The 26638-nt window shown below is 43.6% G+C and overlaps 3 long non-coding RNA genes across 5 annotated transcripts; 2 read left to right on the top strand and 1 right to left on the bottom strand.

The window, feature by feature from the left end:
- The first annotated feature begins 1766 nt into the window (after nucleotides 1–1766).
- On the top strand, nucleotides 1767–8496 carry LOC120686929. 2 transcript variants are annotated; one of them, XR_005680444.1, is made up of 4 exons: nucleotides 1767–1902; nucleotides 3244–3312; nucleotides 8218–8338; nucleotides 8451–8496. It is a non-coding gene; the product is annotated as an uncharacterized LOC120686929 (long non-coding RNA). The 2 variants fall into 2 exon arrangements; XR_005680445.1 differs by lacking the exon at nucleotides 1767–1902 and adding an exon at nucleotides 2318–2442.
- Nucleotides 8491–9263, top strand: LOC120686928. 2 transcript variants are annotated; one of them, XR_005680442.1, is made up of 4 exons: nucleotides 8491–8593; nucleotides 8664–8730; nucleotides 8812–9006; nucleotides 9151–9263. It is a non-coding gene; the product is annotated as an uncharacterized LOC120686928 (long non-coding RNA). The 2 variants fall into 2 exon arrangements; XR_005680443.1 differs by having other exon boundaries at nucleotides 9159–9254.
- Nucleotides 9264–12233: 2970 nt separating this feature from the next.
- On the bottom strand, nucleotides 12234–14240 carry LOC120686717. The gene is made up of 3 exons (XR_005680339.1): nucleotides 14018–14240; nucleotides 13652–13744; nucleotides 12234–12981 (listed from the first exon to the last, which is right to left on the bottom strand). It is a non-coding gene; the product is annotated as an uncharacterized LOC120686717 (long non-coding RNA).
- Between the last annotated feature and the right edge of the window lie 12398 nt (nucleotides 14241–26638).

The raw sequence follows: 26638 nt of genomic DNA on the forward strand, positions 1-26638 counted from the left end.
CTTTACCTTAAACAATATGAATTTACTATAATTTTCACGACCGCGGCCTCTTCTTAGCCGTGAGGTCAACCATGGCAAGTGATTTCGGACGCGGGGCGCGGGGAGACGGGAGGCGCAAAGCATGCACAAGACGCGTGAGAGGCAAGGCCTGAGCCCGGTCGCTCTACGGTAATGGAAGAGGAAGCACCAGTGGAGTCAGAGCGCAAGCGCCGGCTGTCGTGGCGCCGGGGCGGTGGCGGGGAGAGGGGGGGCGAGGTGAATATGACAAAGGATACTTGCATTATTCTCATAGTAACAAGAAATACCACATGAGCACAAGAACTAGTTTGAATGAGCATAAGAACTAGTTTGACTACAAACAAAAGCTAAGGGATTAGGTTGACTGATGTGAAAGTTGGAAATAATAGAGTTAAGAACTAAAATATAGGGATGGATCGGAAACGCACCTTATTTTAACTTTTTTTTTCTTTTATTAGTACACCATCACGCTCTCTCCTCTTAACATATCTCTTCTGCGTTATCATTGTTGCTCCAACTCATGCCATAGGAGGTCGAGTTTGTCAATGTGATACTCCTCTCGCCCCATGCTGTGGAGCCATTGTTATATAGCTGTATCATTTGATCTTTTATGTATTCTTAAATCTTGATAAATATCATTATAATAATTTTAAAAGTGCCCATAGGCCAGTATAGGTTGTTAGCTCAATGGCTAACCTCAATCAGTAATTTTCTAGAGGTCCGAGGGTCGATTCCTCCCTCAAGACCTATTTTTGTTGATTAATTTTGTTTATGCCTACATCCAGGCAGACTTCATGTGAATGCCTCCACTCCTCCCAGCTGCTACTGTTCAGCCATAATCTTTATTTGGCACAGCATACTGCCAAGCCAAATGCACATCATTCACGAACTCGAGAACAGAACATTATAGGAAACATGCTAAGAAATGTGTCTTTGAACACTGAACAATGGATTGCTTGAAGTCATGTGTGCATTACGCATCCAAAAAGTATATGCCATGATATGATAGTTTGTTCCTAGCTTCAGATTTGAGAAATAATTCACTGCCTTTTGCCCTGGTATACACATTACTGTGCAACAGAAACAGATCATAGGGAGGGACATTTCATATATGACAGTACTGGTCATAAAAAAAATCTGATGGTTATGAATCATCTAATAAACATTGAGATAAGCAATGCATGCATGTCTTTAACATGCTGAAATTCTTTGCTAAATCAAAAGAAAAATGCTCAAATTATTCATTCTAGGAGCCTTAAAGGAACTGAAAGCACATGCTCGTTTAATCTGTTCCATCTGATGATAGTTCATCACCCATGTCAAAAAGATCTCGTGGCTTTACTCTCACCACCACATTCCATCCTTTAGCTTTCAGGTCTTCAACATAGAAAACTTGCTCCACTTGTGAAGAAAATACAAATGGATCATGCTCCATCTTTTCTCCAGTATGTATTTTTCGAGAAAAAATCACAAGAGTGAATCCAAAATCATCTTTTTGTAAACCAACACGGTGATGGACATCATACCAGTCACATTTAAAAAGCACTACCTTATATTCTCTGTACGATAATCTCTAAAGAACGAAAGCAGCACCACGAGATCCAGCAGGAGATTGGGCCACGTCACTGCTATTTTAGCACCGTCGGATCTTGCATCGACGATCAAAATCAAGCACAGAGCATGTAGAGTCGAGTCGGAGATTCTCGACCTTTCGCGATACCTGTCGGCAGCACACACCCCCTTAACTTCCTCATCGATTCATCTCTGGCTCTATCCGCATCACTCCGAAAAACAACTCCCCAGCCAGCCAACGCTCCTGCGCTGCGCCCCTTCTGCGATCTTCGCCCACGATCGACTCCATCCATTGACTCCACATATAAGCAGGTAACTGCGTATCTGAAATCCTTTCCGATTCTTCGTGGCTTTCTTCCCCCTCATCTCTCTCTAATCTATCACGCCGGCCGCCACCTCGCAACCGTGCACCAGCGGCCGTACCGCACCCTCCTCCTGCGTCGCGCTCGCCGAGCACGGCGGGCTCCTCACTGCGCCACTTCCTCCCCTCCTGCGTCGCACTGTCCTCGCCGGTCGTGGCCGCCTCCACGCCGCGCCATCCGGCACTGCGCCTCCGGCAAGCCCTCGCCACGCGGTGCCCCTCCTCCGCCCGCCAGCCTCCCTCATCCGTCCCCTCCCCCCATCGCGCCTTCCTCCACCTCCCCGGCGGCGCCGCTCTTGGGGACGCTGTCTGGGCGTCAGCGCCGGGGACTGGTGCCTGGAGGCTGGGGCCTAGCGCCTCGTCCCCCACTCCAACCAGTGGATGCGGCAGCCTCCCCCAGGCAAGCTAGGCAGCACCCTCACTCCATGCCCTGGTGCTTGCTCTAGTGCTCCTGCGAGAGCAACCAGATTGCCATTCGAGAGAACCTTCAGGTTGGTCGGGGTTGAATTTGGCTTTATCAATTAATTCCAGCTGTATCTTTGATGTGGATTTAGCTTGTTGGATGAATCACATGACATGTTTCTACTTTGTGTGAGAGCAAACAAATGCCATGGCACATTGCACAGCCACATTGCCTTTCTGCCTTCAACAAAATGTGTAGCCCTTAGCACCGTAAGTTCCATAGTCCTGTTCAATGGCATTGACGTTGGACCTCAAGCTGGTTTAGCTTAACAATACTGCAGCTGAAGTTTATTTTTTCTAACAAAAATTCTTCAACCAAACCTGAAGCCTCAAGCCTCCACCTCTCCCCTCTGTAACTTACCTGATGTCAAGTTCGTCATCTGCTCATAGTGCCTGTCATAGTGTAAAAGCAGATGCACACCATGTGCTCAACAAATTGCCTATGAAGAAGTACAAATATCTAAAGCATGTGAATGACAGCCTGTTTGGGATTGCGAGAGGGTGGTAGGAACTACCGCCTATTCGAATCAACTGAATGACGTATGTCCTCCTTGAGAGCAATGACTGCTCAGATCTTAAGGCGTGGCCTATGGCTGCTGATTTGTACTGTAGCTGAGGCTTATTTCGCAGAAACTTTCAACTACTCCCATGCTTATTTGTCAATGTAGCCTCCTTAAAAGAATTATGTATCATGATGTAGCTCTCTATCCGATATATATGTGTGTCATGTTGGAATGTTTAAGTAACCATGATATGATATTCCTCTTGTAGTGAAAAGACTATCTGAGAATTTTTTACAAATATATTTCTTACCACTATCATTCATGCAGGATAAAGAGCTACAAAAAGTACTAAAAGTGAAAAGAGGTACAAAAGAAGCAACAATCAAATTCCAAAAGGTATGTACCCACCATATGTATTAATTCTGTCAACATGATTATAATTGCATTACTACTGCCAATACATTTAATAATAAATGAGATAAGTAAATATCCTTTATCTAAATTCAATTAGTACGACATTCAGAATAACTAATTATTTTCACACTTTATTTTCTTTTGCATTATTATTGTTCCATCATCACATTTTACCCATTGTGTCATTCACATTTACTAATTGTTTGTTTATTTCCTACTATGTACTAATTGTGTCATGTATTATTCATAAATAGAAATGGGCAAAAGACCGTATCAATCTGATCAAGAACTTAGTACCAACCATAATAAAAGACATAAACAAATATGTTGTATCGACAATACAAATGTGAATAAAGAAATATCAAAAGTGAGCAAAAATAGAACAAAGAAAACGAAAGATAGAAGAAAGGAAACAAAATCAAATTATACAAGAAGTTACAAAACGAAGATGCCTGCAACATGACCGAAAACATGCATACTTGTCTTCACCTCATGGTATGGTATACTTCTCATCTGAACAAATCCAATACCTGAAAGAGACATATGAGCAAAGATCCTATTTGGGAATACCTAAATACACCTGCAAATATTGCAATGCAATATTTTGGTTCGAGGAATGCAACAAATATGATACCGAACGAGGCCATGGAGAAATATTGTACTCCAATTGTTGTAAATATGGAAGAATCAAAATACCACCATTCAAAGAACCCCCTGAATTTCTAAAAAGATTATTGGACCACAAAGGAGATGGATACTCAAGACATTTCCTACAAAAGATACGTCAATATAATAGCATGTTCGCTTTTACATCAATGGGAGGTAATATTGACAAAACTATAAACCAAAGAGAAGGCCCATATGTATTTCGAATAAATGGCCAAGTACACCATCGTATAGGATCACTTTTACCCGAACCAAATAAAATTCCCAAGTTTGCTGAACTATATATCTTTGATACAAAAAATGAAATGCAAAATAGAATACGGGCTATATCTAAAGAAGATCCTGATGCAGCTGACCTTAACCCGTATATAATAAGAGGATTACAAAAAATGCTTGATGAGCATAATCCATTGGTAAAAATATTCCGGCATGCACGCGATCTACTTGAACGACATGGAAATATAGATGTTAGTATTAGAATCATAGGTGCTAATAAAGGAGATCCAGTACAATATGAAATGCCACATCTAGAAGAATTAGCAATGTTAATAGTAGGTGATGTGACACTTGAGAAATATGAACGAGATATTATTGTTACTAATCGAAATAGGGGACTACAACGGATATCCATATTTCACCCTGCATATTTGCCATTGCAATATCCATTGCTATTTCCATATGGAGAAAGAGGCTATCAGTTTGGTATATGTTATCATGATGCTATAACAATTCAAAGAGGTAAAAAGAAGAGGAACAAGGTAACCGTACATGAATTTTTTAAATACCATATGCATTATCGGAATAATCAACCAAACCCTTATTTATGCTATGGCCGGTTATCGAAACAAGTGATAGTAGATGCACGAGCAATGGAGGATGAAGATAGACTTCAATTTATTGCAAGAAATCAAGAAAAACTAAGAGCTGAATATATTCAAGGAATATTTGATGCAATAGGAAAAGGGATGACACAAGCAAATCAAATAGGAAAAAGAGTACTTCTACCTTCTAACCATGTTGGCTGCAAACGTTATGTGATACAAAATTACCATGACGGCATAGCAATATGTCGCGTGTATGGACCACCAGATCTTTTCATAACATTCACATGTAATCCTAAATGGCCAGAAATAACTTCAACAATCTTGGAAAGCGAACATCCTAATGATAGACCTGATATTATAGTCCGTGTATTCCATATGAAACTACAACAATTACTAGAAGACATACGGTCTGGCTCGATCTTTGGTCCTATATCAGCAATACTATATTCTATAGAATTCCAAAAAAGAGGATTACCTCATGTTCATATCTTAGTTTGGTTAGATAAAAAGGAAATGAAATAACAACCGATACAATAAACACTTGGATATCTGCTGAAATACCTGATCCTATAAAAGATCCTTTAGGATACATACTTGTATCCGAACACATGATGCACGGACCATGTGGAGAAAAAAATTGGAATTGCCCATGTATGAAAAAAGGAAGATGCTCGAAATTCTATCCTATGGAATTTCAAGAAGAGACCAATTTTACAGATACAGGTTTCACATTGTATCGAAGTCGAGACACGGGTATATACATACGTAGAGATAATCACAACTTAGATAATAAATTGGTTGTTCCTCACAATATGCAACTTCTCAAAAAATACCAAGCACATATAAATGTGGAATATGTAAATAAAAGCAAAGTCCTAAAATATTTATGCAAATATGTAAACAAGGGTCCGGAGCAAGCACATATATTTTTTGAACAAATAAAGAAGGGACAAGATACCCCAGTAAATGAACAAACCAAAGACATCGATGAAATTAAAGAATATTTGGACTGTAGATATATATGTGAACAGGATGCACTATGGAGATTACTTGGATATGAGATACACTACCATTGGCCACCGGTTGAAAGACTTCCTGTTCATCTACCACTAATGAACTTAACTAAAATAAAGAAAGATGCTAAATTAAGTGATATTATCAATGATCCAAAGAAGCAAAAAACTATGCTTACAGAATGGTTTGTTACAAACAAAGAATACGACGAAGCTAAAGAACTTACATATTGTGAGTTCCCACTCAAATGGAGATGGGATGAAACAAATAAGAAATGGATCAAACGTCAACACGGATTTAAAATAGGAAGATTATACTATGTCAACCTAGCAGAAGGTGAACGATTTTACCTGCGCATTCTCTTAATGACAGTGAAAGGAGCAACTAGCTATGCTGATCTACGGACATATAATGGTATAGTATACGAGACCTTCAAAGAAGCATGTGCCGCACGGGGATTACTAAATGATGACAACGAGTGGTATAATACATTTGAAGAAGCTACTAAGTGGGCAACACCATCACACCTTCGAAACTTATTTGCAACAATGCTTACATTTTGCGAGTTAAAAGATGAAAGAGAGTTCTTTGATAGAAATTGGTGTAAAATGGTAGATGATATTGAACATCAGCTAGCACAAAAATATTATCCGATTAAATATGTTCCTAATGAAATTGAGCTCCAAAATCTGTTACTCCAAGAATTGGAACAAATATTTTGTAGAAATGGGCAAAACATACATAACTATAACCTTCCATATAGATCACAATGCTCCAAAGTAGACATCCACAATCAATTAATTCAAGAAGAATTGTGTTACAATGTGCAACATCTAGAAGAAGAGGCAAATAAATTATACTCTCAGTTAAATAAAGATCAACAAGTTGCTTTCCATCAAATAGTACAGAGTGTTCTAGATAATAAACCAAAATTTTACGTCGTATCTGGTCATGGAGGAACCGGAAAAACTTTTTTATGGAACACAATTGTATCATATCTAAGAGCACAAAAGAAAATAGTGCTGACAGTTGCATCATCAGGAGTAGCTTCTTTGTTACTCCCTAATGGTCGCATAGCTCATTCAAGATTCCGAATACCTATTGATATAGACGAGATGTCCATATGTGACATAAAACGAGGTACAAAACTCGCTAAACTACTCATTGACACTTCCCTTGTAATATGGGATGAAGCTCTAATGACAAATAAACAATGTTTCGAAGCATTTGATAGATCTTTAAGAGATATAATGTCTGAGTCCACAAAAGAAGCTTCTGATATACCATTTGGAGGAAAAGTTGTTGTTCTTGGTGGAGATCCAAAACAAATACTTCATGTTATAGAAAATGGCTCGAAATCACAGATTATAAGTGCATCAATTGTTAAATCATATCTATGGAAACATGTAACTACTATATATCTTACGGAGAACATGCGACTCAAAAGAATCAACCAAAACACTTCAGAATACAAGGAAATTGAGTCTTTCAATAATTGGATATTAAGTGTTGGCAATGGAGATACCAAAGATTCAACTAATAATGATGATGGCTCAGACTCGGTGTTAGTACAAATACCAGAAGAACTACTGATCAGAACTACAGGGCACAAAATCGGAGCACTGGCTCATTACACTTACCCTGATTTTCAGACTAATTTTCAGCATCCAAATTACCTCAAAGAGAGGGCTATACTGGCAACTACAAATGAAATTGTCGACGAAATAAATGATTACATGATAAATATACTGCCTAACCCAGAAAGAGAATATTTAAGTGCATATAGTATATCAAAATGTTTAGATGCAGTAAATGATGCAAATATCTTATACCCTGTTGAATACCTTAATAACTCAATGCTAATAATTATCCACCACATAAATTGCGGCTGAAAGTTGGTGTTCCAATAATGCTACTGACGAATCTTAATCAAAGCTTAGGACTATGCAATGGAACAAGACTAATAGTAACTAGCTTAGGAGACAATGTTATCGAGGCTGAAATAATCACAGGTACACATACCGGAGAAAAAACATATATTCCAAGAATAAATCTAACAACAAAAGCATCTCATTGGCCATTTACTTTAAATCGCCGTCAATTTCCTATCAAAGTTTGTTACTCAATGACTATCAACAAAAGTCAGGGACAAACATTGTCAAATGTAGGAGTATATTTAAAGAAACAAGTATTTACACATGGACAGTTATATGTTGCATTGTCACGTGTTACAAGCAAAAAGGGCCTAAAAATACTGATTGAAAATGATGATGGATCTTGTGGATCGAAAACACAGAATATAGTATACAAAGAAATACTACAATCAATTTGAAATGAATATGCATCCACTGATTACCTTCACTTTCACTTGTTTCAAATACAGATAAATATCAGTTTGCCTTCTCAAATTGAATGAGAACTACTACAAAGGGTATGGAATTCCAAACGAAACACCAAGGAAGATCACATTATAACACCTTCATCTGTTTGTGATATACCAAAAGGTACATTTGAATATTTTTAGGATACAGCTCTTTGCAAATCTATTACTTTTACCTTAAAATTAAATCTAAATTACAGTTGTTCATCTATGCTTTCTTTGGTGTCTTCCTGCAGGTATGGAACCATGGCAGAGACAAAGAGAGAGAGAGAGAGAGAGAGAGAGAGAGAGAGAGAGAGAGAGTCAGCAATACTGTTGTTGTATTGCGCATTCTAAATTACAGCTGTTCATCTATGCTTTCTTTCGTGCCTTCCTACAGGTATGTAACTTTTTTTACTCTTTAACATGCTTACCTGGAAGCATAACTAAAAAGTTCCATGTTTCTTCAGGTATCTGTGCATACGTACCCTATCACTCGGCCATCCCGCTATGGGATCCTATTAATTCTGTGAAATGGTATGGTTCTACAGTACTGCCTCTTCTCTTGCTGTCTTTACATTCTTACAGCAATAATAATATATATATCTACTTATGCAGGGCATCTACACTTAGCTGAGACCGAGACCATGTCTGCGTTAACATTAGCTGCAAATCACAACACTAGTGGTTTTAGACTCCACTCGCTGCGTCCATGATAGATTAGAACATGTTGACGAATTCTCACTGCCTGCTCTGCTCCATGGATACACATCTTCTCGACAGTTGCGTGAGGCGTTATGCCTTTTTGACAAGGTGGAGAACCCCAGCGTTGCACTGTGGAATTTTCTTATCAGTTGTTGTGTGCCTGCTTACCATGGAGATGGTGCTTTTGTTCTTTTTGTATAGAGACATGTTTCCTAATTCGTCAACTTATCTCAGTGTTCTGAGTATGTGTAGTTTTTTAGGCATGCTGAAGCCTGGGCAACAGACACATGGGTGTGCTTTAAAGGGAGAGGCTGTCAATGACTTGATACCAGCAAGCGTTCTCATTGACTTCTACTTAAAATGCAGCCTCTGGGCAGATGCCTGCCAAGCTTTTAGTGAGGTTAGGCATTATGACACAATTGTGCTCGAACTGTGGACAGACAGAATTATGAATTCTAATTTCCATCTTAAATGTTCCTTACCATTATTTTTAAAAAAGATTCCTTACTATTACATATGTGCATGTCAGCTATACTGTTAGACTACTATTTCTTCAAAAAACAGTGGTCTTACAATTATTTAACACTCTTCAAGAAACACTGGCCTTACAAATATTGAACACTGGCCCAACTTAGCTGGCGCGGCAACGCCGCGCCTCCTGTTCTAGTTCTATTATATCTGATAGTCTGCCATAATAGTTAACTCCATCTTCTGCAATATTCACTATGCCACTGTTTTGTGTCAAGCGCCCAGCCTCACGACTCATTGTGTGGAACCTGAAACCATTGACAATATAACCACTGTACCGCACACCACATTTGCTCGGTTTTCCAGCCAATGCTCTAATCTTTTCAGTGATCCCTGAATCAACATCAAGTATAACCTGTACATAATGAAATAATTACATTGATTCTCCTACTAAAATCATGATATTAACTTTATTTTAAGATTTACCTTTTGTTCCAACCAATCAGGAAAGTGCACATTAATCAACTTCTCTATGGTAGAAGGTGTTAAACTTGTTGAGGGGCCGTGTTTGATTTTCTCCTCATCCAAAAATTCTCTACAATAAGATAATAAATTATATACTAACATTTCATCAAGTTATGTGAACCTAATAAAAAACAGAATGCTATACAACTCACCTGTGAAAACATTCAAGTTCATCACAATGTCGCAAGACATATCTATGCGCCTGAACAAGAAGCTGATTGTCAAATTGGGCAACAGTGCTACCTTTTCCAATTGATTCACCTGCACTATTGAATAGGTACATGTCTTTTATCATGTCGGAAGGTTCAGGGTTTCTAGATGGTCTTGTGAAACATGTAGTTCCTTGTATGAACCTTGAACAAAAAGTCATGCATTCTTCAGTTTTATATCCTTGAGCAATTGAACCTTCTGGGTGAGCTCTATTCTTCACAAGTGACTTTAGCCGAACAAAGAATCTAAACACAATTAAGAAAATATGTTATTTCTGAGGATTATTGAAGATGACAAAGCAAAAGATAAAGAAATACCGCTCGAGAGGGTACATCCATCGATAGTGCACAGGGCCCCCAAGTTTTGCTTCTTCGACCAAGTGCACCATAAGATGCACCATTACAGTGAAAAATGATGGAACAAATGTTTTCTCCATTTTACAAAGTGTCAGCACGATACTTTCTTGGAGTTTGCTGAGCTCATGCCCATCTAACACCTTCGAGCATAATTTCTTGAAGAAATCAGCTAATTCGATGACTATTCTCATCACATCTATGCTGGGATAACATGATCGAAGTGCTACTGGAAGAATATCATGTAGCAAAACATGATTGTCGTGACTCTTTAGTCCACTCAATTTGCAGTCTTTCATGCTGACACACCTAGAAATGTTTGAGGCATAGCCATCTGGTGTTCTAATATTCTGTATTACTGAACAAAGCATCTCCTTTTTCTCTCTAGACATAGTAAATGGTGCATCAGGTACTGTTTGCTTTCCTTGGTCATCTACCACAGGATGAAGTTCTTGCCGAATTACATGTTCTACCAAATCTAGTCGTGCTTGAAGACCATCCTTTGTTTTACAATGAATATCCAACAAAGTTGCAATCAAATTTTCACACACATTTCTCTCTATGTGCATTACATCTAGATTGTGTCTTAGTTTGTTGTGCTCCCAGTATGGTAGCATGAAAAATATTGACCTCTTCTTCAACCAATCTTCTGGCTTCTTTTCTTTCTTATCATGGTTCCCATTTAACTTTTTCTTACTTTGTCCTCTTTTACGCTTGCCCTACTGATTGTTCCCGTCATGTTTTTTGCTGTTTTTGCCTTTGTTCTTTGCACAGCAGACCTTCCTCCCCAACACAAATTCTAAACCGTCATGCTTATTGCTTTTTTTGCCTTTCTTTTTACCTTTCTTCTTATTAGTGCAGTCCTTCTTCCCTAGCACAAACTCTCTGCCTTGTAACATTGTCAGAACTGAAGTGCCACTCATCGTTTTAGGTGCTTCTTCAGTCTCTTGGGTCCCATCAAACTGCCCCTTTTGCCTTCGATATGTGTGATTTGGTGGCAACCATCGACGATGACCCATATAACATGTCTTTTTACTTTTATTCAGGTAAAAAGATTTTGTTGATGCACCACAAGAGGGACATGCATATGTACCACCTGTGCTCCATCCATAGAGGTATGCTAATGCTGGAAAATCATTTAAAGTCTATAACAATGCACCTCGGAGACTGAATTTCTTCCCAGAAGAGGCATCAATTGTTTCCACTCCCCCCCCCCCCAACTCTAAGAGCTCATCGATCAATGGCTGCAAGTATACATCAATATCATTCCCAGGAGAATCTAGTCCTGGAATGATCATGGACAAAATTAAAGATGTTTGCTTCATGCAAATCCAAGGTGGTAGGTTGTAAGGAATGAGCATCACTGGCCAAGTACTATGCTTTGAACTCAAATTTCTAAATGGGTTAAATCCATCACTTGCAAGACCAAGGCGTACATTTCGAGAATCTTTTTCAAAATCAGGATATCTTCTATCAAAATCCTTCCAAGCTTCCCCATCCGCTGGATGTCGCAATTTGCCATCTTTTGTACGGCCTTCATCATGCCATCGCATATCATCCGAAGTTTTGTTAGTTGCAAATAACCTTTGGATTCTTGGTATCAAAGGAAAATAATGTAACACTTTTGCTGGCTTCTTTTTCCTTTTCGGCTGAGCTGGAGATCCATTCTTCTCACCATCTTTCCATCGAGAGCTTTTACATATATGACAAGTCTCTTGCATAGCTCTATCTCCTTGAAAAAGCATACAGTCTTTTGGACAAGCATGGATTTTTCACATAGTCAAGACCAAAAGCACGGATAATTTTTTTTGCTTCATAATATGTCTTAGGTAGATTTGCCTCGGGTGGAAGTGCAGCAGATAATATACCAAGCAGGGATGTAAAGGATTCTTGTGTCCAACCATGTAAGCACTTTTGGTGATATAAATGGACTAAAAATGACAGCTTTGTATATGTCTCACAGCCTGGGTACAACCTTGTGTGTGCATCCTTGAAGAAGCTTTCATACATATCATGTTCTGTCTTGGTAGTATTATCTTGTGCAGGACTCATTACATCCTCAGCTATATTATGTTCCATATTTGTAAAATTAGACTGAATATCATCTAATTCGGCTCCAGACATACTTGACAGTGATTCATAGCTTGCTGGTGGAAGAAATGCAGCCTGTAGTAGTCCTTGCATGTCATCCAATCTTCCATGGCTATTTTCTACTGGGACACCCAAAGTAGGAATACTCCCATCGTTATCTGGCACATGAGCAAATACAAATGATGGTGGGTCATACTCCTCTCCATGGTGATTCCATACTGTATAACCCTGAAGAATACCATCACATTTTAGGTGAGTCTCAACTTCATCACGATTTTGGGTAACTCTATTTTCACAATTGATGCAAGGGCATGCTATCTTTCTATCATGTGGAAGGTCACGGAAAGCAAATGAGAGGAACTGGTCCACTCCATCTTTGTAAGCAGGTTCCCTTCTTGGTTTAGTCATCCAGCTTCGATCCATCACCTATGATAATCTGTACTGATGAAATTAAAATAGTTAAGAAATTTGTTGCGGTATTTACTTTCATTGTATGCCAAAATAAATATAATTGAAATGAACTTATCTAAGGCACAAAATATCATACTAGCACAAGTTAGCATTATAAATCTCAGTCAATTTTAAATTTCCGATTCTTCTACCACACATATATAGCACTATAGAAACAGAATGGTTGACTTGCTTGTATAATTGGCATAGGATCAGGATAAAATAGCTTCTTACAAGCTACAAAATTTTGCATAAAACCAAGTAAAATGACCTGCTTGCTAATTGCTAGCTGCAAGAAAAATTTTAACAAACTAAAAAAATCTACAATCCATAAACAAATGAACAATGGGCCATAATCGTGGAGCTAAAACTATAGAGTTGGGAAATTCTCATATCAATAGTAAAAAAACTCCAGTCCAAAAGTACAAAATCGTTTATAGTATCACTAGACTGAATTGTGAAGGAACAAGTAAGATGGTTCGTCTCTGAACTTAAGAAATTAATTGAGCAACTTTAACCAATTTGTCTGTCTTGTCACAAATTAGAAATGATATACACAATATATAATTAGCTATGATATTCAGGGATGACATACACATCAATTAACTAAAAATAATACCATGCTACAGACTAGAACAAGTTTAGTTAATCCTCACCAATCAACTGCCCTTGCTTGGTGTCCTAGTGGTCCCTTTCAGCTGATCACCGTCCGTGTCCAGCTGCCCTGCCCAATCGCCCAAGCTCTTCCCCTGCAGTGGAAACCAGACCAATTAGAAATGATATACACACTACTTATATTTTCTAGACTTACTAGTTTGATCGTGAAAGACTATACGTGCAGACCAATTCATAGCATGTATACAAAAGACAAAAGAGTACAAAATTACCAATTACTTATTAAATAATGGAACCATACATGACAAAGAAGATAGACTACTAGAGCTAGTATAATATATCTTCATATGCGAAGGATGAGACTACAAACGAGAACTGAATTGAATAATTTAATAATAAAAAATCACCTTGATCCGTGCAAGGCCAATGCAGAGGAGTTGATGTGCACGGCGCACTTACACTAGCAGGCTGCTGCGTGCCCAGCGACGATCGAGTGCGATTTCACATCCAGTGCTCTGCCACAGCCACGGCCTCATGTGAGGAGTCGATCCAGGGGCGGCCCTCCGTGCTCATGAGGGGACGAGAATGTCAGCCAGGAATAGATCCGATAGAGGAGGAAGACTCGAGGATTAGATTTTATTGTTAGCTTGCTAGACAAAAAGATATTTTACAAAAAATAAATCAAGCAAGGCGGAAACAATGTTGTATCTCAGTTGGTATGCCACGGGCCTGCAATACTACAGGTTTTGAGTTCGAAGTCAGGCAGTAGTTTTACATTTTTGTAATTTGTAAAACGACACTAGTAATTCATTGAGACGTTAAAGAAGCGTATCTACGTGAAAATCGATGTGGCATCTGTATCTAGCTTCTGATGCGCTATCCTAAAACGTGTCAACGATATCCAAGAACGTATCTAGATAGAAGCGCTTTAGTAAATGTGTCTACACCGGTCTAAAAACGTATCTGGATTGTAAGTCTTGAAGCGCTTTATTGAAACGTGTCAACAACCATGTCTAGTAGCACAGCCATACAAAATGTAGATACGCTTCTACCAGCATACACTAATAGAAAACAGGCCAAAGATCCAGACCAAAGGAACCACTTGTTGCTTGAACCGGTACTAATGGGAGACATCAGCACCGGCAGCATCAATAGCCGGTACTCTTGGCCAGCGCTGGCAAAGCACGCCACGGCACAAACCGGTGCCAATGCACTGACAAAGGCACCGGTTAAATCCATCAGCCGGTACCAAATTGGCCATGCATCAATGGCACCGGGTGGTGGCACAACCCGGTGCTTATGAAGCAGACATTAGCACTGGTGGAAGAAACCACCCGGTACCCATGCCTCTCGCGTCTGATATTTCTAAGTGCTGGCAGTCCTCTCTCTCGTCTCTCTACCACTCTCATTTCTCTGGCTCTCATCTCTCTACCCCTCTCTCTCGTGCGGGCGGGGCACCGGTAGGCGTCCGGCGATGGCCTGCAGCTGGAGCGCCGCGGACCAGGCCCGGGAGACGCTCCACGACAAGGACCGCTACTGCTCCGGCGGTGGTGACCCTGGACCTGGGGGCGGGCATGGTGGATCTGGGCCTCCCCGAGTGGCGCTACGGGGGCGGAGAGGACGGCGGCGGCGATGGGGAGGGGAGGTGGCCGCGCTCGCCGGAGTGGCGCCGAACGGCCGAGCTCGCGCCGCAGGATCTGCTCACCCTTGGAGGCCGCCGGCGGGGAGCCATGGCCGACCGGAGCTTGCGCGGGCGGGCGGGCGGGCGGCAGATCCACGTCATGCGCCGCCCCTACGCCTCCTGAACCCGCTCTGCTCCTCCTTCCTCGCCCGCCCGAACCCCCTCTACTCCTTCCTCGTCCTGCGCCGGAGAGGATGTGCCGGCGGGGGGCTGCGCCCTGGCTCACGCGGAGCAGCACGCCGGCAGGTGGGCGCTCGAGCCCTGGCTCACGCGGAGCAGCTCACTGGCGGGCCATCTCGGTCAGAGCAGCGGCGGCCCGCGGCGGATCTGGAGTTGCGGTCGCTCTGCGCAGGCGGCGTCCATGGCGGCCGGCGGCGCGAGCGGGCTTCCTCCCTTCTGGTGGTCGACGTCGGGTCCGGTGGCAGTCCTGGCGCGTTCCCCTTTCTCGGCCCCTCTTCTCCCACATCCGTTGGGCGGCGGCGCACCCCGCGGGCACGGGCCGTGCGTGGCCTTGCGCGGTGGCGGCCGCTCGGGCGGTGAAGGGCAAGCGGACGGCGGTTCTTGGCGGCGCGGCGGCCAAGGGAGGAGCGGGCCCGAGCGCGGCAGCAGGAGCGGCGGCCGGCACGAGCGGCTCGGAGCGCGACAGCAGGAGCGGCGATGGCGACGAGGCGAGCTCCAGGCCCGAGTGCCGGCAGCAGGAGCTCGGGGCGGAGCGCCGGCAGCAGGAGCTCGGGGCCGAGCGCCGGCAGCAGGATGCCTGCTTATTTTTTTTGTTTGCCAAAAATGCTTTGGTACCGGTTCGTCTTTCCAACCGGTACCAATGGATGCCTAAGGCACCGGGTGAAAAACCCGGTGTCCTAGATTGAGGCCAATGGTCTCGGTTTGGGGGTACCGGTTGTAAAACCGGTGCCTAAGCACCTCTTCAACCGGTTCTGAAGGCTTGTTTTCTAGTAGTGATAGCAATAAAAGCGTGGCTACCTCCTCTTTTTGTTGTAGTGTTATTGCCATGAAACTTATAATATTTCCTTTTTCTACGCATAAATTAGAGAATTATGTATTTATTGTGAGACAACTTACTATACAACTCATATTATGTATTGCCTTTTACATCGTCTCCAAATGACGTGGTATGCATGAGACCACCTATGAGACTAGACCAATGTACTTGCCCAGTGTGAAAGAGGTCTGGCCCTATCTGAGTTTCTAACACAACATGATTGCTTGTATTTACGACTGATTGTAAATACAGGGCAATTTGTACAGTTTAGCTTTGTTAATCTAAAGATTTGCCGACCAGTCACGTGCATTCATTTTTAGATAATGGAAACGAGTTATGTCCTTACAAAGTGTACACAGCCAAATGATTACTACAAAACATAGCCGCCTATTGGCTAACTGGAGAAATATGTCGACGACCAAAATTGGCACGGCTGTGTGGACCGGTCTGACCAGTATGCACAAATTGCTCAGATCGGTTTGGGTGACTTAGTAAAATGCAAATTTAACTTCACCATTACGTAGCTCTCATCAAGACGATCAAAATGCATATGTAGAGCATCTGATTTTGACATTGGATGGTAGACTTATGACCTGGCAAAGACTGGACCGAGATCCGGACCGGTCAGACAGGTTGAACCGAGCGGTCAGACTGGTTTTTGCTATGCAATCCGAATTAGGAGTTGTATTTTGACATGAAACTAAATAGGATTTCAACTTCTAATAGAGCAAGATCTCCTCTCCCTAAAAATATAAAGAGTCACGACTGATTGAGAGCATCCAATCGAATCTATCAAACATATTTATCTTTTTACTCTTTTCTTTACCCTAATCTTTTCCAACCTCAATATATTGCTCTTCCTTCGTCTCTATGGCGTTTGAGGACGCTCTAGGTGGCCTGCCAATCCTAGGGCAACCTAAGGTACGCCTGCCCTGACGGGGTCCCTCCCGGACGGGCGTTCGTTGGATCATTGTCGAGCTACCCGGCGAGACCGGTCCGACCGATCCACCATACCAGTTTGGCTGGTTGGTGCAGGGCGCTGCAAGATGCGCCACTGCGTGCTGCTCATTCAGTGCTCAAGTATTTAGCGCGGCACGTTTTCACGTCATCTGAATGAACAAAGGAAAAATTATCTAAACCAATTCTGAGGTTGTGCTTCCACCTGTGATTGGGTAACTCCAAAATGACAGCATCCAGTGCAAGACTTGCCATTGAAAACATCACCTTATATTTAATTATAATGTCTCATGTGCATTCATATCATGTGAGGTGAGGAATGTACAGTATAAAGCCTATACATTGTACATTTTTAAAAAAAATAAGTTTTCTTCCTCTTAATTCCCTGCTACATTTAAGTTACTACAAAACGATAGTGAGGTACAATTATATAAATATTGTAAATCAGGAAAATGGAACAAGAAATGTAATTAAAAAATTAGGGACATGTTGTTTAACCCTTTTGTGGGGAGCTCGTAGCTAAAATATAATCACACCCAGACATCTTATTTTTCCCCCTTTACATGGATATTGGTGGAGGCTGTGATATATATTTTTCTGCACACTGTACCTATCGTTGTTCATTAGACTTTTACAAAAGTGTTTTACGTGATTTTAGTTTCCCCCGGAATCTTCTTGTGGCGTGGAATTTTAGTTTTTTTTTAGGAAAACTACGGCACCCCCAAGGAGGGGATGCCTGAACTTTTATTGCATTATAGAGACATAGTTACAAAGGGTATTACAAGGAGCCACAATGGCTAAAAGAACAGGAAAGAAAACAAAAGAAGCTAAAAGCTATACAGGAAAAAAGCTACTCCAAGCTACAAGCTTCAGATTATCGGCTGAAGAGGAACACCTATTCGCCCATAGAGCGAGATCTTCACTACACCTCCTTGAAATCATGAGATTTTCTTCATCCAATTGCCGGAACACCTTGGCATTTCTGCATTTCCAAATATTCCAAAGAAGACAAGTGATAACCGTACTCCTAATTCTACGGTTGTTCTCCTGGAAAGGCAAAGTTGATCAACACCCATGACATCTTGAAGGGATGAGAGATCTAGGACGATAAAGGACCAAAAGCTTTTGCTGCGAGGACAATCAATGAAGAGGTGGAAGCAGTCCTCATCTAAAGAGCAAAACGGGCACACTTTATCACTTTGCATATGGCAATGGAAAAGCCTAGCTTTTGTTCTTAACCTGTCTTTATGTATCAACCAGAGAAAGAACTTGCATTTTGGCGGGGAGTAGTTACGCCAGATATTTGGAGCAAACACATCATCCGTGTGTGCCTGAAAGGAGACAAGATAGTGATCTTTTGAAGTGGGAGGTTTGTTACTGCTACGAGACACGTTGAGCTCAACGGATGGCATCAGTGCGGTTGGTTCTAGAAACTCGGAGGCAGCAACATGGGTCAGTCGGGGCTGTAGGGAGAGTTGTAAATTAGGCGTCGAGAGGACATGTGCAACAGAAGCATTTGGGCGGAGGGTATGGGAGAACAAGGCAGGGAACATTTCATCAAGAGTTTAAGATCCAAACCACAAATCCAGCCAGAAAGCTGTCATTCTTCCATTATCAAGGATAACCTTGGTTTCGTCCCTAAAGGATGGGAGTTGGGCGAAGATATCCTTCCAGATAGGAGTCATCGACGAAATATCATCGCCAAAATCAGAGTGCTCATTCCAGCCATAAGCATCTCTCAGCCAATCAATCCAAGGAGCAGAAGGAGCACAATGAAACTTGAAAAGGAACTTTTTAAGGAGGCTTGTATTTTTTTTGGCCAAATTCGGCACTCCAAGACCACCTTTCTCCTTTGGTAGAGTAACATCATCTCAAGCCACTTTACAGTGGTTACCACGACATTTGGTTTCACCGGTCCAAAGGAAGGAGCGCTGCTTCTGGACGAGACTCTCTACAGTCCCTTTGAAAAGCAAAAGGGAGCTCATAAGGTAAACGGGGGTAGAGGCGAGGACCGATGTGACGAGAACAGTTCTGCCCATGTCATTTAAAAGGTGTCCCTTCCAACCAGCAAGATATTTGTCGGCGGTAGCAATCATAGGTTGGAAATCTTTTGTGCACAGTTTAGTAGTTGATAAGGGTAGACCTAGGTATGGCTGGGGGAAAGAGGACACATGGCACTCGAATATAGTGGCAAGATGACTGGCTAGATCCGGTTCAACGCAGATGGGAAGGAAAGTGCTTTTTTTCAAAGTTGATATGCAAACCTGTGGCAGCGGAGAAGGTTTGCAGGGTTTCTTTAAGGGCGAGCAATTGTGCTTCATCAGCTCTAAGAATAATTAGAGTATCATCCACGTACTGCAGAACTGGACAAGGAAAGTTTGGGGTAATGGGGTGCTGGAACGTACCATCGGTGGCAGCACTAGAGAGAAGTTGCTGAAGAACATCCGCTACCAGAATAAAAAGGTAGGGAGAGAGTGGATCGCCTTGTCGTAAACCTTTTTTGCAGTTAATCCACTTGCCCGGAAAACCATTAAGAAGCACAGTTGTCTGCCCAGTCGTCAAGAAATTCCGAATCCAATCTCTCCATTTAGATGGGAAATTCTTTGCGTCAAGGACAAGAGCCGACCACTCGGTTGAGTCGAAGGCTTTCCTAAAGTCCAATTTTAGAGCAATAGTAGGGATGCGCCGTTTGTAACAGGTCTGAACAATTTCAGCTGCATAAATAAAATTTTCAGAAATGCTCCGGCCTTTGATAAAACCAGTTTGATCTGGGTGAACGAGTTGGGGTACCAAGGGTTGTAGTCTAGTGGTAAGGACTTTTGCAATGAGTTTCAGTGGGCAACTTTGAAGCGAGATGGGTCTGAACGGATCAGGTTTGGTGACGCCAACTTTTTTAGGCAACAAAACTATATGCGACTTGTTGATCCTTTGCAAGTCAGCAGCATTCTCATAAAATTCTTTAAAGAGAGTAACAAGGGAAGGGCTAACAAGGTTCCAGAAATACTTAAAGAAGGCGGGGCCGAAACCATCAGGCCCTGGACTAGATTCGTTTTTTATAGCCCAGAGTGCATTTTTTATTTCGGTAAGAGAGAAAGTAGCTATCAGGGAGGAACTTTGAAAAGAGTCTAAGGCTGTGTGGTTTAACAGAGAGGACAGATTACTTAGTGGGTTTGTTGGTGAAGGGATTCCCAGTAGGTTGTGGTAGAAGTCGTGTAGGATTTTTTTTTCCAAAGTATGAATGTACTGGAATATCTCCAGGATCGAGAACTCGAATTTGGTTTTTACGGAGTCGGATAGTTGCACACATTTGGAAATACTTGGTATTGTCATCCCCTAGAACACAATCCTTAACTTTTCCACGTTGCTTCCAATAATCAGCCAAGAGTTTAGTGTTATTACTCATTGATTTTTTGACCAGTAACCTTAGACGACACTCTAAACTTGCAAGGGGACGGAGCTCCTCAATTCTATCCAAAAGGTCAATGACAAGACCACAATTGGTGACAAGCACACTCGGGTTTTTTTTCTTTTCCCCATTTTTTTGCAGCATCACGAATTCTCTTAAGACGCAAGCAAATAGAAGCTGCAGAGTTGTTGCCATGCTGATGAACGCTTTCCCAATTCTGAACTACAATTGGGGGAATGGAGGGGACATTTATCCAGTGATAATTAAGTCTAAAAAATGGAGGGTTTAGGGACAGAAGTGGAAGCATTCAGAACAATGGGCACATGGTCTGAGGTGGTTCAAGTGTTAGAGGAGAGGGTAGTATCAAGGAAAAGGTTGCTCCAGTCAAGATTGACTAGGGCACGATCGAGACGGCAAAGCGTGGGATGGTCTTAATTATTAGTCCAAGTATAAAGTCTATCGAGAAGGAGAATATCTTGGCACAAAGTATTTATGAAATCATTAAACCAATCAGCTTCCGTACTATTAAAATTGTCATTGGACTTTTCATGAGGAAATCTTATAAGATTAAAATCACCGAGGATAATCCAAGGTCCATGAATAGAGTCGGCAAGAGATCTGAGAGAGTCAAGGAAGCACAGTTTGTTTGCATGATCGCAAGGGCCATAAACATTCGTAACACTGGAAGAAGCTTCCATCATAAGGTGTGAGAAAGTGGAGTGAACAAAGAAGGGTCCGGTTGTGGAGGAAAGCAGTTCTAGAGTAGTCAGACCAAGCAGAGAGGATTCCACCAGAGGCGCCAAGGGAAGATTTAAAAGTGTGGTTCTGTGTGGTGGGTGGGAGGAAGGAAAGCGCTTTGAAATGAGAAATAGTGGGTAACTTGGTTTCCTAGAGAGCAATAATGTCAGCATTACAATTATTCAGAGCTCGTTTAACATCTCTGCATTTTTCATTCCGACCAAGACCCCGAACATTCCAGGAGGCGAGCTTAAGAGAGCGACAATTAACAGCCATTACCATAACCATTCCAACAACCAGAGAGGAAAAATAGCGAGTTCAGAGGACTAGCAAATTCAGAGACCACAAGGTACTTAAGCATATAGAGATAAAAAAGGGTAAGCTTGCACACAGGTAGGGTAAAAAGTAAAGAACAAGGGGCGCTTCTAGTAATAACACAGCCAACCATGGAGTAGTTTGAGACGTCATTGCAGGAGCTTCCAGGAGCAGCTCCGCCTCATCAACACCACAAGCAGCGGCCAGGTCCAGGGCATCCTCAGCGGCGATGGGTTCTGCTGCATCTTTTGCAAGTTCAACGAGTTCAGCAGGGAGAGTACCTGAGGGGCGACCACGTTTGTCACGCGGTGCACGTACAGGGACGGCAGCAACAGCAACCTTCTTCCCAGCACCTTCCAACTTGCGGCGTTTCAAGTTAGTTGCTTTATCCACCATAGGCACATAATTCGGATCTTCACTGCTGGCAATTCTTGGACTCTGCCTATGGCCCGGAAAGGCCGGGGCAGTCGTAGCAGGTGGCGCTGAGGGAACAGCTTGAGTAACAGGAGGGGGTAGCGGCGCACTGGGCTCGGCAGGAGAGACCGGCGCAGCATGGGAAACCATCTTGAGCGAGTCCAGCAGAATGGACAAAGCGCCGTCCATAGTAGCTAGGCAGGGCAGTGCGAGTGGGACACTCGCACCAGCAACAGTCTGTCCAGCATCCTTATCACGCAAGGACAAAGGAGGAGAAGTAACCAGTTTTACAGCTTCTGAGAAGGAGATCTCGTTCACGGGATTTGCAGAACCAGCAGCTGCAAGCGCCACAGAGAAACCATGGAGATTGTGAGGCCCAACAGTGAAACGATTGTCGATGACACCGACAGAGCACTTGAGGAGATCAACAATGATCAGCCCCTCAGTGCCGGAATGGCGCCAAGGCTGTAGCGGCACCCTAAAGAACGCAGCTTCACCCACGGCCCCAAGAACATTGATTTCCACATAGCCGGGTAGAAGTTTGAATTCCACCCGGGAAGGGCGGCAGGTGATGGGTCTTCCATGGGCCGTAGGCAGGGGAATTTGGCCGACCAATGGCCCATAAGGCACAGGGCACAGCGCCGCAATGCCAGGTAGATGGGTCGACCCGCCCTGGACCGACAAGGTTGGAGTGGAGTCGGCCAGAGGGGGTCCAGTCGTCAGGCCAGCACTGCCAAGCAAAGATCCGCCAGGGGCAGGCGTGTAGTAGGGCCCAGTAGGCCCAAGAACCCCAGCTGGCCTAGAGCCCGCAGCAGGAGGGCCCAGGGGCGAGGAGACATCGTTGCCGGGGTTGGGCGCCGAGGGAGGAGGCGCACCGTCATCGCCGCCCAAAGAATCATCACCATCATCAGACCCTCCACCACCAGAGCCGCCCAAGCCTCCATCACTGAAAGGAGGCTGGCTGGAGAGGGGAGTGGAGTCAAGGATGTGCACGGGGCTGATCGAGCCCATGCCATCATAATTCTTGATGCGCATTTCACCCAAAATATCCACCAGATCTTTAGCTTTAACGGTGATGAAAACATTCGAGTAATCATAGCCAATAATGCAAATGGGATCAATGAAGTGGATGTTAGCAAAAGGAACGGTTGAGATTGCAATGTGCTCACGCGTCCAATACTCAAGAGGATAATCATCAATGGCAAGTGAGGCAAGTGCTTCATGCTGGAATTGGAAGCGATTATCAGTGCTATCAATCTTGTCAAGAGCCAGGTAAGTGTTGTAACTCCCAAAGTAGGGCGACCGATCAACAACGTCATCCCGGCGCATTTTGTCCTCAAAGCACACCAGCTTTGCACTGCGAGGTCCAGTGATCAAGGTGACTCTGGGATTTCTAGCGTACTTGTGGAAAAAGTTGCGGATCATCTTGGGCAGATCAGTAGTAGGAGGGTAAGTGTAGGCAAAGGCAAGATGATCAACCTTGGACATGTCGACGGGCAGCATGAAGACGTCGATGAAGTCAGGTCGAATTGGAGCTTCAAGGTCTTCAACATCGTGGAAGATGGACGGGTGCTCGGGGTCATACTCAGGGACCGGAGCATCAGCGGGCGCATCAGTAGCGGGTTCAATGTTGTTGTCGGAGCCATTTGCGCCTATGCCCACCGCCTCCCCCTAGAATGTCGAAGAAGGAGCGGGAGGAGAAGGCGAGTGCAGGAGTTGCTGAAGCAGCAGCGTCAGTAGCCAGAGGTGAGGCCACAACATCGCCGGTGGGAACAGGGCCGTCCTCCATGGAGCAGGAAGGACGAGCGGCTGGAGAGACAGAAGGGGTGAAGATGACGGATCTGTGGCCGGAGTAACAGGGTTGACATCAGGGGAGCCAAAAGGGGGGAGAGACGACTTACACAAGCAGGCAGTGTGGCCGGAGGACCAACACCGGCGGCAACGGATGGGATCTCTGCACGCCGCCTGCTTATGGTCTCGAGCAAAGCAGCGGAAGTACCTGAGTGAGAGATCAATGGGAGGAGGAAGGGTTTTTCTAGGGAGTGGAGGAGGCTTGGAAGGAGAGGAGGCAACAGCCGCATAAGAATTGAAGGCTGCAGTCGTCTTGGAACTGGGAGAAAAAGGCAGAGGGGGAGGGGGAGCGGTTGATCGATGAGGTGGTTGGGGGATGGGAACTGAAGGAGGACGCCAGAACGGAGGTGGGAAAGGGGGTTTGGGGAGAAGACCAGCCTGGTTTAGGAGCGAAACACAGTAAGGGCGCCGCCGGGATGTCAAAGGAAGCGCAGAGGTAGAGGCTGGATTGACCCCGGAATCAGGAGGAGGTGAATGGTGGCAATTAATAGGGGCGGCATGATTAATGGCAGAAGAAGCTGGGGGGTACAGGAAAAAAGGTTTGATTGGCTAAGAGAAGAGGGAGCATTAGTTGGCACGGTGATCGAGAGCGAGGAGGAAGAACAGGAATTTGAATTTGAAAATGGAGAACAAGAACTCACGAGCGAGGAGCAAGCATGCGCTAGAGAATCATGGAAGAAGATGAGGAGACCACCATGAGAGAGCTCCTGCAAACGAAGGATCAACGCAAGCACAGAGGAGCAGGAAGCAAATGCACGAAAATTTTTTGGCTGGACCACAGAGACCACGAAGGTATCCGGGCCAGCACCCATCCAGAAGTTCAAGTAATCAGCAACAATGGAACAATCGGGCGGGCAAGGATCTACAGTGATCCAAAAGGCTAACGAATGATCAGGAGTTGACGGTGCACTAGACAGCAAACAAGAAGCACCAGAGAGGAAAGAGGAGCGAATGAAATTTTGAAAAAGAACACCAGGTTGCGGGGCCGCAAGAAAGCTAGCTAAAGGAGGGAAGGAGGGAATATCGGAGCTGAAGAAGAAACCATGGCGGACAGGAGGAGGAGGTTGAGGTGAGGACGACGAGAGGCAGGAAGAAGAAAGGGAAGCCATCTGTAGAGAGGAAAAGCTGCGGCGCAGCGGCCAGTAGAGCAATGGCGACAGCAACGAACAACAGCGCCAGGAGGGAGGGAGGGGACTAGAGCACGCTGGTGGAGGGAGCCCAGCAGCGGCAGAGGCGGAGGAGAAGGTGGGGGAGGCCGGAGGAGAGGAGGAGGGCCGGCACAGACGCCGGTGGGGCGGTGGCCGCCGGGACCGGGGTGGTCACCGGCGGGGGGAAGGGGCCATCCCGTTCCGCTAATCGTCTCCCAAAACAAGCACTGACGTGGAATTGTAGTTCAATCCTATTCCTGCTTATTACTGCGATTATGCTTTGTTAACTTTTGTGATTTGACAGAGCCCTCGTGGGTCAAGTACATACATACATTTCCACCGAGCTGGCGGCGTTCTCATGAATCAGAAAATAAAATGAGTCATGTTTAGTGTTGGCCTTATATGACCTGTGGTAGAAAAATAAATGAAAGATGCGATTATATGCATTACAACGACAACTAAGCCGTACGATGGCCCATAAGCTGTATTATTACGGTCCTAAAATTAATAACCCTCTGATATAGTGTGATCTAATAATTCAAATGCAACACATCTCTCTTGGATCTCAACCATTTTATTATAACGGAATGTTGCGGTACTCGATACTTTGGTACATACTCTCTCCATCCTTGAATGTAAAATATTAGAGGGTTTAAAATTTGTACCCAAGTCCTTTGATAAAAAAGGCATGCTAATCTTTTTGGTTTTGATGCGTCCTTAAAATTAAATAATTGATTAAATGAACAATGTACTGATGAGGGGCACATGAGTCTTTTCTCTACCTCCTTAATTTGTCTGCAAAATTCTAGAGCAACCTACAAAGGAAGTACAATATTTAATAATTTGACAACATACTTTCCAGACATTATTCTTTCGAGATAGTATATGGCCTGTTCTAGAAGGCCGAGTTTCTTACTGTGTGCTGTGTGGTCCTATAAGTATGGTGTAGGAGTAGGTAGTAGCCAGGATTCGGAACGGAACGAAGCTAGCCACCGTCAGCAAAGCCGGTTAGGAGCCTTGCTGGTAGGAGCACAGCTCCCTCCGGCTTGTCCCGCTCGATGACCGTTCATCTCCACCTCCTTCATCTCCTTCCGATAGGTAACTGTTTTTGAATCAGAACCCTTATCCTATTATTATATATAATTGATCCAGTGGCGCTGCCACTCGGCTGCCAATCCACGTCCCCTTTTACAAATTGTCGAAAAATGGAATGGTACGTACGTTTTTTTTTCATATATCTGGGACCAAACATTTGCTTCCATGATATGGACATCCTGCTATTATTTTTGCTTGTTGAGGTAAAGATTTTTCAGGATAAATATGCCACGACCGAACGACGCACGCCGGCGGCGGGGTTGGATGCGTGCTATGAGATGCTATAATGATTGCCCATTAGCGAGATGACGATACTGATCGAGAACCGGCTTTGACCGCCTCCGATGTGATCCTCAACGTACGGTCGGATTAAAGCTGCAGGCTGCTGATGGAGGCGATCGACGACGGAGGAAGATGCCGCCGTAC

Source organism: Panicum virgatum, chromosome 8N, assembly GCF_016808335.1.
Source record: "Panicum virgatum strain AP13 chromosome 8N, P.virgatum_v5, whole genome shotgun sequence".
NCBI classification, from domain to species: Eukaryota; Viridiplantae; Streptophyta; class Magnoliopsida; order Poales; family Poaceae; genus Panicum; species Panicum virgatum.